Source organism: Manis pentadactyla, chromosome 13 (assembly GCF_030020395.1).
Source record: "Manis pentadactyla isolate mManPen7 chromosome 13, mManPen7.hap1, whole genome shotgun sequence".
In the NCBI taxonomy this organism is placed as follows: domain Eukaryota; kingdom Metazoa; phylum Chordata; class Mammalia; order Pholidota; family Manidae; genus Manis; species Manis pentadactyla.
In genome coordinates, this window is record NC_080031.1 from 24301524 (window position 1) to 24320908 (window position 19385).

Consider the following 19385-nt stretch of genomic DNA (forward strand, 5'->3'; position numbering starts at 1 on the left):
AAACGAGAAATATCCCAAGAGGGTACACACACAGTTGAGAGGGTAAGCTCTTTCACTACTAAGGGAATCAACAAGCTAAAAATCCCTCCTGGTGGCAGAATTCTTGAGTGGAATGAAGGACTCTGTAGGACTGGAGTGAGTATAGGAGAAGACCGGAGAAGACTGCCACTATCCAGACCAAAATAGCTTGACAGCAGGCCCTGTGCTCCCTTTCCCAGATGTGCCTATTGCTCCTACTTCAGAGAGGAGCAAGTTGACATTTAGGGAGACATTTTGCTTCTGCACTGCCAGAGTCCAGTTGTAGCAAAGCATCAACACTGACGAATAAGGTTGGGGTACCCGAGGTACCAGAACAGTGTGTGGTTAGAGGGATGTCTGCCACGGACATTCCACAGCATGGCAATCCCATGTTTGCTGGGTAGTAGGCGGTACATCCAAATGTTTGTTCCAACTGGGGCCGCAGTGACTGCCTAGGGAAGATTTATCTACAGACTCAGCAGGGCAGGAATCACACAGACCATTCTGTAGGAAAGAGAAGAGTTTATATTCACCTTCCTTCCCTCCCCTGTGCCTAGGCCCTTAGGGTTGAAGGTACTTATATCCTATCAGTCAAGGACATATCCCCATTGACTGCAGTGTAGACAGTCTTTTCCTGTACCATGGGCAAGGATAGCACTCTTAATCCTTCCGCAGGGGTGGTGTACTAGAATCTTCTGGGCTTGGATCCTCTTGTGTTCAATAAATGTTTCTATTATATCTACTGTTATTGATCCCATGGGGCTACATGGGCAAAACAGCAGGGCCACATTAAGGAAAATGCTGAACTGGAGACCTCAAATCGATGGTCATTATTTTTGAAGCCCTTGGTGGCAAAAATCCATCCTCTGCATCTGGATGGTAAATGAAGAAGGAAGTTACTGTCTGCTATTTCTTACTGTTTAATAGTTATCTAATCTCCCAATGATTTGGGTTTTCAGGAAGAAGTCAAAGAGTATAGTGAGCCCTTGTAGGGTTCCCTACAGACCCAGCTAGCAATAATTTTAGAAGAAGGAAGAAGGGGCTACAACTGAAGGAAGAGGTCAGACAGCTTAGTAAACTATATGACACAAATGAGAAGTACCTTTTCAGAAAATTGCTGTATTGAGACCCTAGACTGATCACCTGAGATTTGTAGTCTAGGATGGAATCATCCTTACCCCTCCATCAGCCGCTTAAGCCTGTTTTTTAATTGTCTATTAAAACAGTCAGTCACCCCTGCAGCTTGGAAGTAATGTGACCATGAAGAATACATTGTATATCCTGTGATTGGGCCACAGCTCAGGACTATTATTAGATATAATGTGCTTAGGAAACCTGAAAAAGAAACAAATATGGGCCTGAATGAGCTGGGGTAGTATGGCCCAAGTCCATGGAATGCCCAAGGATGGCTAGTCCAAACCCAGGGAAAGTATCAACCGCTGTCAAGGTTTAGGGAAGCCCCTTGGATGGGATGAGAGGCCCAGTGTGATCTATTTGTCAAGAACTCCCTGGTGCATTTGGCATCCTCAAGCAACTGGCAGTCCATGAGTATAGGCCAACCTTCATGTATTCAGGAGGCAATGGATTGCACATCTGCTTGTTCTGAGCTAAAGAACCTTCCTGGTAAGCATCTACACATGTGACAGAAAGCTTATCAGGAGCAAAACTAGTGTTTATATAGATGTATCATTCCTATAGAGGGGCTTGTTTATATGGCTGTCTGAGGCTTGCCAGTAGCCTGACCAAGCAGCCAGGTTATTAGTCAAGGCCCCATAAGTCAGTGAAAATATAGCATAGCTCATTTATTGGTGTGGCCTAGATAACCAACCACACCTCTTGAGGCCGCCCATTGTGCCGAGTGTCTTTACTATCCATCTCAGGTTGAATGGCAGCTGTACCCTATTCCATTCTAGCAGAAGTCAAACTAGGGAGAGTCATCACTAATCCAGACCTATGTATGGTCCAGAAAGTGTCTGTGCTGAGTTTCCCCTTCACCAGTGAAGGAGGCAACTCCTCGTGCAACACACCCTGGCAGCAGAGGGATGTTCCCATGACCTTTTCCTAGTGTTCTGAGAACCCAGCCTGGGGAGGCTTCACCCACTTCTGTGTGTACCAACCCCACTTCCCTAGAGAGAATGCTGAGCTGCCCCCATCCAGTCATTTAAGGACTGTATTTAGATCCATCACATGATTTCTGGTTGCATGAAATTTGTACTGCATGGCCATGAGTATACACCATTGCACGATAGCCAGCCAGCAATGGTTTTGCAAAGAATGTGTGTCTTTAAGCAGACTTTGGGAATATGTGAGTCCAAAAGTCCATTGGTACCTCTGTCTAATCTGTGGTAGTGTCCTTCTGTCATAGGCTCCAATTGGCAAACTGAGAGGTTACCTAAACCTGTAATTCAAATAGCAAATGTGAGTTGGTGGGTCCTGGGCAGGGAGAACAGCTTGGAGGACCTCCATGGCATCCTGTTGCTTGAGACCCTTCTCCTTTGTATTTGTGGGGGCAGAGAAGGCTAAATGCCTGGCAACTGTCCCCTCCAAAATGAGGCATTGTGCTTCTTCCCAGATTATGTCTAGGAATTTTACTTGGGCACTAAGTTCTTGTGATTTGTCTGTAATAACGTCCCAGTCACATTGTTACATGTGGGTCAAGAAGGCATTCTTGTTAAGTGGTGGCTTTGTCTGGGCCCACCAGGAGATGTAGTCAACATAGTGGAAGTTAGTGTTCTCTCTGAAAGTGGGACTTTCAGACCTTTCCATACGGACAGGTAGCCACATGGAAAGAAAGTAAAGTTCATACTGCAGGTCATTCCACATAAAGATAAATTGGTCCTGATAATCAGGGTGGAGAGGGATGCTTGAAAGGTATTTGTAATATCCATTGCCACATACCAAGTTCTCTCAGTTTGACCAATAGCCTTTGCGACAGTAACAGAATTTGGAATTGCATGTGCCAAGGGTGAAACTATTGGTTTCCAGTAGGCAAAGGTGTAGCCTCTAGGTAACCGAACCCTGAGCACAGACCAGGTAAAGCTATTGAGTACAGAAATGGTTTCATGGAGAACACTGACTTAGATTGGCAATGAGTGTAGTTAGTTTTGGGAGGACAATGGGTACTAGGTACCAGGAATGGGGTAAGTTCACGGGTAATTTGACATTGGCCAACATCAGTCACTGGCTACTCCAGTGTTGACACAATGTGTAAATGAACAAAGTTGCCATGAGGGCAAGGATGAAGGCTATGCATGTACCTCAAATGTGGGTTCCTACTCACTATGGTCGATCTTGGTCTAAATGGTCTAAATTCCCAATAAGAGACCAATTTTGAGCACCCAGTATGGTACCATTCCTCAAGATGACCAACTGATCACTTGATTTCATATTGTTACATTGGATGCCTTCCATCCTAGAAGGGTCAGAAATTCATCTTGTCTAGAAATGACATTTATTTTTATTACAAATTTGCCTCTCTTGCCTAAGGGGCTGCAGCCTGTACTACTATTCAAGGATTTATGTAATATTTTTTCCACCAACCTGTGATTCTCCTTTAGGACAAAGGAGACATGGGAGTAAGTACATAAACATGGGCTCTATTGGTTTAATTACATGCTATGTCACTCAGAAACTACTAGTCTATACAATTTCAGTGAAGGTGCTCCTCTGGGACCAGTTTGCAGATGATACCTGAGAACATGGGTACCATTTTCTAGGATGCTGTGCATACTTCAAACCAATGACCAGCATATGGTGCTGTGTCTCCAACAGGTAGAATACATGAGTCTAGGAACAAAGGAGTAGATAATATAATGACTCCACTTATTATCACTTACAGTGACCCACTAATAAAACATGTGCTTGCCATCCCCACAGTTATTGACCCTGGAAATTTAGATATCTTCCTTAGAAGTTTAAAGGAAGAATGATTTTATTAAAGGCCTAGGTCCCATAAATGAAATGTTCTGGGTTATTCTGTCAAGTAAGTCATCTTGGTCAGCAGAAATGCTCCTCAAAGATGAGGGGTATTTAGAATAAAGCAGTGAGGGAGATAATGAGGGCCATTTATGGGCTTGAGGGACTGTAGTTCATCTCATTAATCTTCATATCATAAATTTTGCTGAGTAAAACAGGAGCACTAGATTAGGCATTGCTACTAGAATTTATACAAGGCAGGTGTATATAATCATCCCAGGGAGGTGGATGATAGTGGATGCTTTGGCTTACAGGCCATCCACTTCCCCAAGTACTGAAGCACCCATTATCTCAGCTACTAAGAAGTCGGCAGCTGACACATTTCAGGTGGATGCCTCTCTGGGGATTGAAGGAGCCACACTGCCAAGTCTACGCTCTTCCCCTGGCACAGTCAATGTCTGGTTGATGTACGTTTATGAAGGCTCTGCTCTCTTGCGTGGGGAACATCTCCAAAGGGTGTCTCACTTCCAGAGCCCAGAGGGTTTGGCTGAAGCCTTTGTTGCAGCTTAATTGCAATTCATCTTCTGTTGTTAGTCACTCATTCGGTGTTAATCTCCAGAGTACACCCCAACAAATTTCTTACACACATATCTTTATATCAGTGTCTGATTTCCAGATTTGCAACAGCAGCCTACCAATATGAAAAGTTAATATGCACATCCTTTTAACAGAAAAATTGTCCTGAGGAATTCATAGTGTAGAAATATTTGAACATCTTTCCAAGATATATATCCAAGCATGTTCATTGCAACATTGCTTATACTTGGGAATATTTAAATGTATATCAATTTGGGAAGGTTTAGAAAGATTATAGGATATCCATAAAACTCAATGCTATTTAGCTATTAAAAAAGAAGTGAGATCTAAATATACTAGCACAGAAAAAAAATCTCTAAGATCCATTGTTAAATGAGCAAAGGAAGATATAGAAAATGTTTAGCAAAACCCCATTTGTGTAATGCCTCTAATATTGTAGGTTAACTTTTATTTATATAACATAGGCTGATGAAATTTAAGAATATCAAGCACGAAGATAAAACCCTGTAAGTTTTATATTTATATATTAAGAAATATATAAATATAAAAAGAAGTCACTATGAAGAAACCAGAAATTTATCACTAGACTTTTCATTGCAACACTGCTTAGGAAACCATGGAGCAATGTCTTCAAATCTTAAGAAAAAAAATTACATTTGTCACAGAATTTTGTACACAGGCAATTTTTAATGACCTAAGGAAAGTTCCTGTGATACAATGTTAAATTAGAGATGCAATATTATAGATAATATATATAGCATTAAGAAAAATGCAGAAATACATATATATATTTATAGGTATCATAATATATGCCTATAAATCATTTTACTGATTTAACAATAGCTATGTTGAATGATGGGATTATGAGTGATTGTGTTTTCTTCTCAGAATTTTGTCCTCTTACATTTTCTACAAAGTTATATATGCAGGAAAAAAACCCCCATCTTTATAAGTCTATATTTCTCTATGGTTATCAGATTACTTGCTTTAGATTCATGTAAGAAGCCCTGTCCTAAGTGCGTGAAGTTAGAAGCTTTGGAATGGGGCTTAAGATCCTGCACTTTGAATTAACACCCTTTGATGTTCTTTATGTCTATTAAAACTCAAGGGCCACTGACTGAAGGGAAACGCAAAGAATTTAATTACAATACATTGTCTTGGTATGCCAGAGATTAATCTTTTCATTAAGTTTCCTTGCTATTTGAAGATTGATCATTCTTTGCAGAATCTGAAACATGAGCCTAAAAAAGTTGTCTCTCCACTTGCTCAAGAGACACCAAAGTTAAATCTGATTCTCTCTATCATCACAATTTTCTTACAGTGGATGTTCTGAGTCCAGATGCATAAGAGAAACTTGAGTGAGTCCACGTTACAGAAGGTGTCTTTTTGAAGCTATTGTTTCAAAAAAGATAATTATTATGATTTGTCTATGTATTTGAAGCTAATTATTTGTCTATTTTTTTAAGAGGGATTTTTCTCACCCGGTTTTGGGGATTCCTATGTCACACTTGCTCAAGCTATGTGTTTGCATGTAACCAAAAACCAATAATAATTTATAAGGCCTTATGCTCTGGGCTAGAAGAAAAAATAAATGGTGGGTAAGAAGCTAAAACTGCAAGTGTGCACACCTTTGCTTCCCAAGTTAGTCTGCTGGTTATTCCCAAGTACAGCTGCTGGTTCCTTTCTGGGTTGCACCCATCTGGGGCAGAGGGCCGAAGTTAAAATAAGCTTAATTTTCAAAACTGCTTATCTTAGGAAACATTTGATGCGATTTGCTTTTAATAGAAGTTTCATTTATGAGCTATTAATTTTCCATTGTGAGTGAGTTGTAATATGGATCCAGGAGTCCAACTTTTTAGTCACTTCAAACTTTAAAACCTAATGGGCTGAAACATTTAATGTTGCTGTTTCGTGTAGAGGGAGTAGAAAAAATCGCTTAGGATCTTGTGAAGAAAAATTAATTTTTTAAATTAAAGGCACATTAATTAAAATGATGTTTTGCTCATTAATGGTGCCTTTAAAATGCATTTATTCATCTTTCTTCTTTAAGGACAAACTTAGCAATTATAAGTCAGATGTTTCTTTAATGTAAGGTGTGACTAGGAAAATGCATGATTCATAATCTGAGAATGCTGGTCAAAATAAATTTGCATTCTAACATTAGCATAAATGGCACTGAGTCTCTTAGAGTCGAGACTGATCACAGGCTGAATAATGAAATAGGCAAAGTAAATTAGTGACCCCGTCCCTTTTGCTTCTGCGTCCTCTCCCTTTTGGTGGCCTCATTCTGTATTGTCCCCTGCACTTCCTTCTGCACTCACTCCAAATGATTTCCAGAGAAATGACTCAAGTTTGTTGAGCACAATGATTTTTAAGTTCTGGAAAGCCACAAAGCTTTGGAAACTGTCATCGGGGCCAATGCAGAGGTGTTGACGGGTTATCAGTGAAGACCCCCTCTTCATGAGCTTCCTCTCAGTCAGATTAATGACTTTTATGTCTGTTTTACTGTTCAGACACTGTGAGGTTGGTTTTTTGTTTTTTGTTTTTTTATTTTGATGAGAGTATTCCCTTGCTGGTAACACAATCACAACAAAAAAATGAAAATGAATATAAAAAACTGCATACAGCCTGAGAAGTACTGTGACAGGAGCATGGGCCATGGATTTGGATTTGATTCCTTACTCCAGCAATCATTACCTAAGCAACTCATCCTTTCTGAGCTGAATTCTCCTTATCTGAAACCTTCGAAGTAATTTTTAAAAATAGTCTCATAGAACTGATGTAAAGATTAAAAAAGAAACCTTAAGCAAATAACTACCAAATGCCTGGCACACAGTAGGGATGTAAAAAGTATATTAGTTTGGCCCTTTCTAAATTTCAGTCCTACTACACCATGCTCATGACGTTCTTTGCTGCGTCAAGGTCACAGGTAGGCACTCATGTGGATAGAGAGGCAAAAGCCACGATGGTAATCATTACAGAAGTCAAGGCAGAGATTGCTTTGAGGTAGGCAGGTCATCACCGGCTCCTCAAAGCATAGCATCTGCTCAGGGGAAAATTTCCCTCTTGTCAATTGCAATAAACATTATTATCCTTGTGATTGTTTAGCTAGGACAGGAATGTACCTATTAGGGTGATGCCTTGGACCTGGGATCCACAAGGTAGTACTGGAAAAAAAAACATCTCTCAGTGTAATTTTCCAGTCCCTATCAGGCCATGTTTATTGACCTTTTTTCTAGGATGAAGCAGAGCCTAGAGAGATTAAAAACCAGACACGATAGCTTCTAAATAGCTTCCCCATCTGCTTGTCTCTTCATTTTCCAGAATGGTCCAGCTCACTGAATGATGAGTGTAAGAAAATTTGACAGGGACTCACATACCCTGTATCATGCTGCCAATGACTGCATCATTGAGTTAATTTGACCAGTGTGATATGCTGGAACTCCTTTAAAATGTGGATTTTCCTAAATGAATTATTCAACCCCTCTGGCCTCTTGTTTTCACACTGCTATACACTCCTTACTAGCTCTGAATAATTTTCACTCTACAAAGTAATAAAAATACCGTATGTTTTTATAGTGCTGTATAGTTTTCAAAGTGTTTTCACATCCTGTATTTCATGTGATCCTGGTAAAAACCTTGTAACACCATATTTTATTCTGTTTCTTTACCTAAAAGGAAAGAGAGGTACAGAAAGGGCAAATGACTGAGAGCAATTTTCTATATGACCAAATACTAGATAATTTAGAATTGCCTTTTTCTTCATTCCAGTACCTAGATAGTTAAATTGTGCTTCTCAGTGGGTAAGGGCTGTATTTTAAGCCTCTTTCGTGCCACATAACTAGCATATGCTCCAGTCTGGCTGTTTCCACTTGTCAATTCACCTGGATGCTGATGTATCTTTGTTGCATTTTGTGCTTATTTGGATAAGTGTTGAAACAAGTGTCATTTTCTTTTTCTTTGATACTAGACTAAAAAAAATATTAAATTCACCTGAATAATATTCTTTTCTTCTTTCCTTTAAAGCTCTACAACCATTTTCTATAATGCCAGTGCCTTTCATGGATCCCTAATTAACACATTCAGTATGTGTTAACGATTTACTGCTCTCCATGGATCTGAGCAAAGCAAACTTTTCTCTACGTAATTATATAGCATCATTTATCTTGAAGTGATTTGGGTGATTAGAAAATAAAATTGATCATTTATATCTTATAGTTAATTTAAAAATATCACATTGTATCTATTGTTTTGGAGATAATTACTTTATTTCACTTGTGGTCTGGTTGGAAAATTTGTGAGAATTTTGATATTTGGTTATGAAATACTATACCAAGATTTATAGACCAAGATTTATGATACAAAATACCATATCAAGATTTATGAACATATATGGTATAGAAAAAGAACACAGGGAAACAAAGACACAAAATCTTTAAATAGTAGTTTAAGTGTCTGAAATTATGACAGTTACTTGCTGAAAAGTACTATTACTGGAAATTTTCCTTTCAAAATGTCTTCTAAATATAATCATCAAAAAACACATTTTTCACAATAATTTTTATGTGGGATAGAATTTAGAATATATTTAAAATATTTGGTAAGCATAAAAATAAGATATGTATTATATATATGTTATATGTATATATATATATATACATGATTATGTGGAAAAGGTCTGCCATAACAGGCTTAACATTGTGATTTATCTATCATTCATCCATCTATCTACCTATCCATCATCTATCTGTCATCTATCTATCTATCTATCTATCTATCCATCCATCTATCTATCCATTTATCTATCTATATCTATCTATCTATCTATCATCTATCATCTATCTACCTATCATCTATCTATTATCTATCTCTCTATCTATCCATCCATCCATCTATCTATCACCTGTCTATCATCTATCTGTCATCTATCATCTATCTATCTCTCTATCTATCTATCTATCTATCATCTATCATCTATCTATCATCTATCTGTCTATCATCTATCTATCTATCCATCCATCCATCCATCCATCATCTATCATCTATCTATCTATCTGTCTATCTATCTATCCATCCATCATCTATCTGTCTGTCTATCATCTATCTATCTATCCATTTATCTAACTATTATCTATCTATCTATCTATCTATCTATCTATCTATCTATCTATCATCAATCATCTATCTTTTCCCAACATCAGAAGTATATTTGTGTGCATACATCCATATTCCTCAGTTGACTGCCTGTATTACCAACAGGAAGCTTTGGGGGGATAACTGTTGCTCATCTGAGTGGTGATTTGGGTCTGAGTCTAAATCTCAGCTCTATCACTTTCAATAGCTATACAATGAAAAAGTTAACTTCTATGATTTTCAGCCTTTTCATCTGTGAAATAAGAAATAATAATACTTCATAGGCTTTATTGAGAATTAAATGTGGAGTACAAGGCCTGCAACATATGGATCTCAAGAGACTTTTATTTTCACAAATCTCTATTTTGAGGAGTTGACATCTATCACTGAAGAAAGAAAAGCTGAATCATAGCTAATGTAGTAGTCCAAGCCATGCTCTTGAATTCATAGCACCTGCACTTATCAAATCAGCTAGTCAACCAGACTGTCTTTCAAATATTTGAAGTTAGTTAGATACCAAGTTTTTTCCATGGAAACCGCCAGTTTTTCAGAGTTGGATACAAAACAGGTGGCTTTTGTAGTGGAAACAGACTTATGACTTGTTTCTGAAGCTATTTATGACTGAATACAGACATCCAGGAAGCAAAGACTGTGGTAAATCAGAGTGGATCCACAAAATTGTTATTTTCTATGTATGAATATTATATGAAGCCTAGAAGCACCTGTCTTTTTTATGCCATTTAGACATGGTTGCCAGTAAAATTAGGAATCCAAAATTAGAAAAGAAAGATCATATCATGAAATAAGGAGAGAAAATGAGAGAGAACAATCTGAATTTTCAGGGTTAGTCAACTATGGTTATGTATGTTTTACCAGATTATATTTTATCTTCCTTGTTCTTAAAAATATCTATGTGTTTTTTCAAAACAACAGTCTCCCTCTTGTGCCAAGTTTGGAGGTTCTTCCCTGCCAACAGTTCTGACTGAAAGAGCTGCATGTGTACAATCATGAAGGCAGATGAGAAAAACCATATTAATGCTGAAGTCCCTTACATCTTTGTGTTTTGATTCTGTGAAATATTTCAGCTGAGTACTAATATGATTTTTATATTTGATAAGAAGCTTATAAATTCATAGAATTCTATGTATCTTTCTTTGGATAAGTGATGCTGAAGGACTCCTAGGTTGTGGCCCCAAACAAGTACCTTCATTACACTTTGTTACTACTATATACAGCCTGTTGACATAGTTTTTTAATAAACAAGAGTTGCTTTTGAGATAGAAATGGTAAACTAATATATTTCTAATGGTGTCCCAGTGCTTACCTTCTCATTCATCTACCCAAGTCTACACATAATTCTCCTCTTGTGTATCTTTATATTTTTCCTCATAGCATTTGTTGTACTATATTATATGATTTACCTTCCTTCCTTTAGTCTTATAATATTATCTCCTTAATAGAAACAATATGTGTCATTCACTTTTTTTTTTTTGCCACAGTCAACCACAGTAGGTAGTGCACAGAGGCTGCTGCTTGAACATGTTTCTTGATTCAATGAATGGTTTGCAACTCAGCAAAAACTCTCCCCTAAAAGGGGAAAAACAGTGGTACTGGCTAATTTACCTTAGACATATCTGTCGGTCCAAAGTTTCTGTTTTCATCAATCAATTCTTCCTAGTTAATCATCTTGAGATGAAAAGACAAGTAGAAAAAAAGCCCCATATTCTTTACAATCAATATTTGTATATATTTTCTTACTTCTTAATTAATATTTTAGGTTTCTGTTTGTGAACATGGGCCAAAATTTTCCAAAACTTCATAGTTTTACTGTAGGTGATGGATGATAGATAGACAAATAGATATGATCTTTAAAGGAAATATGGCATCAGGAACTTGGCTACAATTTTTTGTCAGGGACTACTTTTTCTTAATATCCCAAGATAAAAGATTCTCTTCATCCTGTATTTTATGAAGGTTAATAGTTAAATTCATGGTTCATTCACTAAAAGCCAACATAAAAGATTTGATTGTCATATCACATTCACATGAATCTGAGCTCTTAGTATCAAGGGCACAAGCTATCTAGGAGCATAAGCAAAACAGGGAGAGGTCTTGGACATCCCATGTGGCTCCCTAAACCCTCCTTTCTGCATGTCAGACACAATCTCTGGCCACAGTAATAGAGAATGTCTCTAAGTAAGGTATGTATGTCATTTCACCCAGCGTAGGCACTTCAGCTATGCAACATCTCTATTTTACATCCAAATTTTGTGTCAGGGACTACTTTTTATTAATATCTCAGGATAAAAGATGCTCTTCACCCCTAAACCCCAGATTATTACAGTGTTTTTGTGACATTTTCCAGGAATGTGTGCCTCATCATTTCATAAAGTCTCAATTTTTTCCCATAAGAAATCCCTTAATCAAGAGCATCCTTCTAAGATCCTTCCATAGAGAAGCATTCTCTTATTAGCAAATATTTTTTGTCTACTCCTCTAAGGTGAATTACTAGCATATATGCAAAGAAATTCTACTGGAATACATGCTTTTTCCCACCCTGGAAATGTTCTTCCATTAAAGGAAGAAAAGCAGATCCCAGGCCAATCACTGTAACCCCTTCACCTTTACCTACTCTCTGACCTCAGTCAGTATCTCCTTGCCAAATATTTCTCAGTCCTTTTTTCACTGTTCATCCTACAACATTTTCTGCAAAATTGAATACAGAGGGTTAAGCATGTTAATGCTCTGAAGACCTACAGAATTTGAACCACCCAATGAAGGTAGAGATTGCCTAAAGCATATTAATTATAAATATATATATATCCCTTCAGGGATCTTTATATATATATTTTTTTTACCAACAGTTTTTGTTCCACCATTCATAGTTATTTGCAACTTTTAGTATATGTTGATGGAGAAGCTTAATTTAATGCTTATTTTTTTTTAAGGTCAAATTCACTTCTTTTCTGGCTAGTGTGCATAACTATTATTTCAATAGAGAACTTCAACTCAGTTCCCCAGATATTTTCATACATTGGGAGTTATTATCTACATAAGTTTGGTTTTCATTTAATTTTATCACTCATCTTACAAACCTTTTGTGAATCCATTTGGTTGAGGCAGAGATCAAAGTGTGTTTGAAATACCAAACATCAATTAAAATTTGAAATATCATTCTCTATCCCTTCTCAAAAGAAATAACTTTTCCAATGTACTACAGGAACTGAGATGGTGATGAGTAAATTTTGGATTGTATCAGGTTTATGAGCATAACCATATCTCAGATATCATAGCATAGAGTTTTACATACATCAGCATCCAGCGGTCATTATGTCATAATACCTGTCCCCAACAGGGACAACATGAACTGTACAATGTTTAGTATACTGATAATATAAATACTGTATCAGCATAGAGACAACTAGAAATTGCCTTTTTTGCATTCGTTACCCATTATGACTTGATCTGAGTTTGTATCTTACACTTTCTACTAATATCAAAGATAATTAATTGTATACAATTATCAATCCGTCAATTTGTCGAAGTCCAGCCTTTAAGCTAGGCAGACACCAACTATACAGTTCCACCTCTGTCTGTTTTAGTTCATTTGCTTCTGAGTCATTATTCTTTGCACATTCCCTAAGAGGTCTTTCCTATGTTTACCTCTTATGCTGCAATGTCATTTTTCCTTGTTTCATTGATTATGATAAAAAATTCTTCATTTACAGTCTTATGATATTTTTGCTATCTTTAAAAATGATATTAGGTGTCCACAATACATCTATACACTTTACATATAGTACTGTAGTAAGGACAGGACTATTTTTTGATGACATCACTTAAAGTATCGTAAGCATTAACTTGTTGCTATATAGTATCGGTTACTATACACTTTATATATTATTACAATTTTTAGAAAACAAGCATTATAATTTACAGAATGACTTCTCTATTGGCTGACATGGAGGTTGCTCTGTAAATTTTTTCCTATTAAAAATACACAAATAGATAAATATAGTATATTAATGGAATGGAATGCCGCACATACACACACACAACTCATACTACATGTAACAGGTCTTGCAGATCTTACACATGTAACAGAGTAAAAGGAGTATTCACAAAGATGATATATTATTCAATTAATATGAAATTTGGGAACACACAAAACTAATCTAATGGTCATAGAATGAGAATAATGATTACCTAGGGTTGGGGGATGCAACTGATGCTGTTGGCACTATGGACATGGAAGACAAAAGAGTCTGCTGGGATGCTGGGAATCTTCTCTGTCTTCATCTGAGTGGTAGTTTCATGGGCATATGTTCAAGTAAAAATTCATTATACACTTAAGGTATATATCCTTTATAGTGTACATATTATATCTCATATAAAATTGAAACAGATGACATAGGGCTCCAAGATGGTGGCATAGGCAGAGCCTGAATCCACCTAATCACACAGACACCAGAAATGTATACCTACATCTAGAGCAACTTCTCCTATAGGAGAACTGAGGAACAGCTTGCAAAAGAGACCACATAAAAGAATAGCAGGACAGACAGAGAAATGGTAATGATGAGAACCTCACCCCTAATGGTGACCTGAAATAGGGAAGGGTATCACCGAGGGACTCATGTACATAATTGCCCACCCTGGTGCACAGAAAGAAAATCCCACAGTTTAAAGGGAAACTAGAATATCATTTAGTATCATGAGATCATCCAGACAGAAAATCAACAAGGAAACAGTAGTTTTGAATGACACACTAAACCAAATAGACTTCACATACACATATATATATAACATTGAATCAAAAACTAGCAGAATACACATTCTTTTCAAGTGCACATGGAACATTCTCCAGGATATATTTCATGTTAAGCCATGAAACAAATCTCAATAAATGTGAGATTGAAATCATATCAAGAATCTTTTCTGCCCACAATGGTATGAAATTGGAAGTCAATTATAAGAAAAAAAGTGGGAAAAACACCAAATACATGGAGGCTAAACAATGCACATAACAACCAGTGGCCCAGCCAAGAAACCAAAGAGGAAATAACAAATACTTGGAGACTAATGAAAATAGAAAAACAAAGCAGTTCAAAATCTTTGGGATGCAGAAAAATGCAATTCAAATAAGGAAGCTTATAAAAGTATAGGCTTACCTCAAGAAACAAGAAAATCTCAAATAAACAATCTAATCTTACTCCTTTAGGAACTAGAAAAAGAACAAAGACCAAAGTTAGTAGAAGGATCAAAGTGGAAATAAATGAATAGAAACTAAAAAAAAACAATAGAAAAGATCAGTGTAACTAAGAGCTGATTCTTTGAAAAGACAATTGATAAACCTTTAGCCAGACTCATCAAGAAAAGGAGGAGAAAGGATTCAAATAAATAAAATCAGAAATGAGAGAGAAGTTACAACAAACACCATAGAAATAAAGGATTATAAGAAATTACTATCAAACATTATATGCTGACATATTGGAAAAACTAGAAGAAATGGATAAGTTCCTAGAAACACACAATCTTTCAAGGCTGACAGGAAGAAATAGAAAATCTGAACAGACTGATTAATAGTAATGAGTGAATCATTAATTAAAAAACTCCCAACAAACAAAAGTCCAGTGCTGGAGTCTTCACAAGTAAATTCGACTAAACATTTAAAGAAGAGTTAATCCCTATTTTTCTCAAACTACTCCAAAAAAATAGAAGAGGAAAGAATGCTTCCAAAGGCATTCTATGAGACTATTGTAATCTTGATACCAAAACCAAAGACAATAAGAAAGAAGAATATTATGGACCAATATCCCTGATGAACATATGTACAAATGCTCCAATACAAAAACACATTGAAAGTCTCATTCACCATGACCAGTGGGATTTATTCCAGAGATGCAAGTATAGCTCAATATTCACAAATCAATTATGGTGAAAAAAAGGAAGGTTAAAAACCATATAATCATCTCAATAGATGTTGAAAATCGTTTGATAAAATTCAACATTCATTCTTGATGAAAACTCTAAACAGTGTATATAGAGGGAACATATCTCAACATAATAAAGGCCATATATGACGAACCCAGAACTAACATCATACTCAATGGTGAAAAGCTGAAACATTTTCCCCTGAGATTAGGAACAAGACAAGGATGTTCACTCTTATCAGTTTCATTCAACTTAGCACTGGTGTTCTAGACACAAAAATAGAGAAGAAAAGAAAATACATCCAAATTGGTAAGAAAGAGGTAAAATTGTCACTATTTGCAGATGACATGACACTATATATAGAAATTATATAGACTGAAGACTTCCCCAAAGAACTATTCTAATTAATAAATGAATTCAGTAAGTTGCAGGATACAAAATTAATATACAGAAATCTGTGGCATTTCTATATACTAAAAGCAAACTAGCAGAAAGAGAAACTAGGACAACAATCTCATTTACAATTGCACCAAAAGGTATAAAATATCTAGAAATAAATTTAGCCAAGGAGATGAAAGGCCTGTACTCTGAAAACCATTAGACATTGATGAAAGAAACTGAAGATGACACACATAAATGGAAGGATATAACATACACATGGATTAGAAGAATTAATATTAAAATGTTCATACCACCAAAAGCAATTTACATTCAATACAATCCCTATCAAAATACCAGTGGCATTTCTTACAGAACTATAGCACATAATCTTAAAATGTGTATGGAACCACAAAAGACCCCAGAAGACAAAGCAATCTTGAGAAAGAACAACAAAGCTGGAGGCATCATGCTCCTGATTTCAAACTCTACTACAAAGACTGTAATCAAAACAGCACGATAATGGCACAAAAACAGACCCATAGATCAATGGAACAGAATAGAAAGAGCAGAAATAAACCCATACATTTATGGTCAATTAATTTTGACAAAGGAGGCAAGAATACAATGGGGAAAAGATAGTCTCTTCAATAAATGATGTTGGGAAAACTGGACAGTTAAATGCAAAAGAACAAAACCAGACCAACTGTGTGATGCTGTACACAAAATAAACCTGAAATGAATTAAAGACCTGAATGTAAGACCTGAAACCATAAAATTCCTAAAAGAAAGCATAGGCAGTAAACTCTTGGGCATTGACCTTTGCAATATTTTTCTGGATATGTCTTCTGAGGCAATGGAAGCAAAAGCAAAAATAAACAAGTAGGACTATATCAAACTTAAGAGCTTCTGCACAGTGGAGGAAATAAAATGAAAAGGCAACTTACTAAATCAGAGAATATATTTGCAAGTGATAGAGGTAATAAGGAGTTATATCCAAAATATATAAAAAAACTTACATAACTCAACACCAAAAAACCCAATAATCCAATTAAAAATGGGCAGAAGAAAGGGGGGTATTAAGATTAGCATCCATAGGGGGGTGGGAGAAAGGGGAGGGCTGTACAACACAGAGAAGACAAGTAGTGATTCTACAACATTTTGCTATGCTGATGGACAGTGACTGTAAAGGAGTATATAGGGGGGACATGGTATAGGGGAGAGCCTAGTAAACAAAGTATTCGTCATGTAAGTGTAGATTAATGGTAAAAAAAAAAAAAAAAAAGCAGTTCCTGTGTGGTGACCTCCAATGAGTTCTACACAATGATATAAAGGGCATATAAAAGTGTAGGCAAAGGGTCTGTTTGTGTTTATACAGAGGATCAAAGCCTAATTTGGCTACCCCGAAAATGAACTAAGATACGATATGAAAAAGAACTTCCAACATCAGCACTCTCGGGAAGACTCATGCCAGAAGATGACCAGCAAAAAATACCCAACAAAGATCCACGCACTGCCACAGGTGTAGATGCACTCATCCCACCAATTCCTGGACTTGCCATGGGAATGATGAAGGAGATATCTAAGCTGGCCTGTGCATACAGTAAAACAACAAATTTGACTGGATCTATACTGTTGGAACTCAACCAAGAATTAGGAGAAGTGCAAATTGTAGCACTCCAAAATCTTACAACCACAGACTATTTACTGTTAAAAGAACATATGGGATGTGAACAGTCCCCAGGAATGGGTTGTTTTAATTTATCTGAATTCTCTCAGACTGTTCAAGTTCAGTTGGACAATATCCACCATATCATAGATAAGTTTTCAGAAATGCCTAAGGTGCCTAACTGGTTTTCTTGGTTTCACTGGAGATGGCTGGTAATTACAGGTAAGCTTTGGTTACATAACTGTACTCCTATTATGTTAATGTGTGCACACAATTTAATTAGTAGTTTAAAACCTATCCATGCTGAAGTTACTCTACAAGAAGACATGTCAAAGAAATAATCAATCTTCCCAGGTTTTCTTCCGCCTGCTACTTCTATAGCTTTTCTTCTTCCTACCTAATTACAACCCTTAAATAGAATTTGTGCCACATGTCGAATTTACCAAGTATCATAATTCTTCCAAGTGGTAAAGACACCTCAAGACAAATGCTGGGCATAGAAGCCACAGGGCATAAATATGCAAAGAAGTAAAAAGCTAACCTTTTCAAACAGTAAGGCTTCTCTCTCACTTACCAACTTAACATTTCCCTGTATGGCCCCGGAAGATGACTGGTTAGCCAGAGATGGGTAAGATTCCTCAAGGGAGGAACAACCTAAGACAGGCACAGTCGCAGGGGGGCCATCAGGTGAGAAAATGGGGATCAGCAGAGGTGAGGCTTAGAACCTCCCCCCTCCTGTTCTGAGAGAAATCTTCTGCATACGTGGATGTTTTATTGCCCTTGTCTAGCTCGGATTAACACATAGTCTACAGGCACACACCTGATCATCTACATTTGCTCTCTTACAACACTAAACTCTGTTTTCTACCTTTATCTCGTATCTACCTACCACTTCAGCATTTTATTAAAAATAATAATAATAAAGAGAGAAATGTGGTATCCACTTATAAATCAAGTATAAAAATCAAATGAATATTCATATTTGAACTGACTGTTTATAGTTCATAATGCATGAACAAAACCGAAAGCTTCTGTGATGACTGCCCTTGCACTGTTCACCATGTAACTTATTCACTATGTAAGAATTTGTTCTCCATGTAAGAACTTGTTCATTATGCATCAGAAGATTGGAGACTGACGAAAATTAGGCTTGGGGTGGATTAATGTGCATTGAGCATTGACCCCCCTATACAGAATTTTATTGTTGTTAACAACCATTTGATCAATAAATATGAGAGATGCCCTCACAAAAAATATATATATATAAACACACTTCCAATTGTAAAATAAATAAGTAACCGGGATGTAATTTATAGCATAAGGAATATAGTCAAAATATTGTAACAACTTGGCATGGTGATAGCTGGTACCTAGAATTATCATGTATATAAATGTTGAATCACTGTGTTGTACACCTGAAACTAATGTAATACTGTGTGTCAACTACCCTTCAATAAAAAATAATTATCCAGGAAAAAAAAAATGGGCAGAAGGCCTGAATAGACATTCAAAGAAGACATATAGATGGCCAACAGATGCATGAAAATATACTCAATATCACTAATCGTCAGGGAAATGCAAATCATAAACACAATGAGATAACATCTCATCTCATACCAGTCAGAATGGCTATTACCAAAAAGACAAGAAATAATAAGTATTGGTAAGGTTGTGGAGAAAACCACAGAGCCCTGTGCACTGTTGGTGGAAATGTGAATTGGTGCAGCCACTATGGAAAACA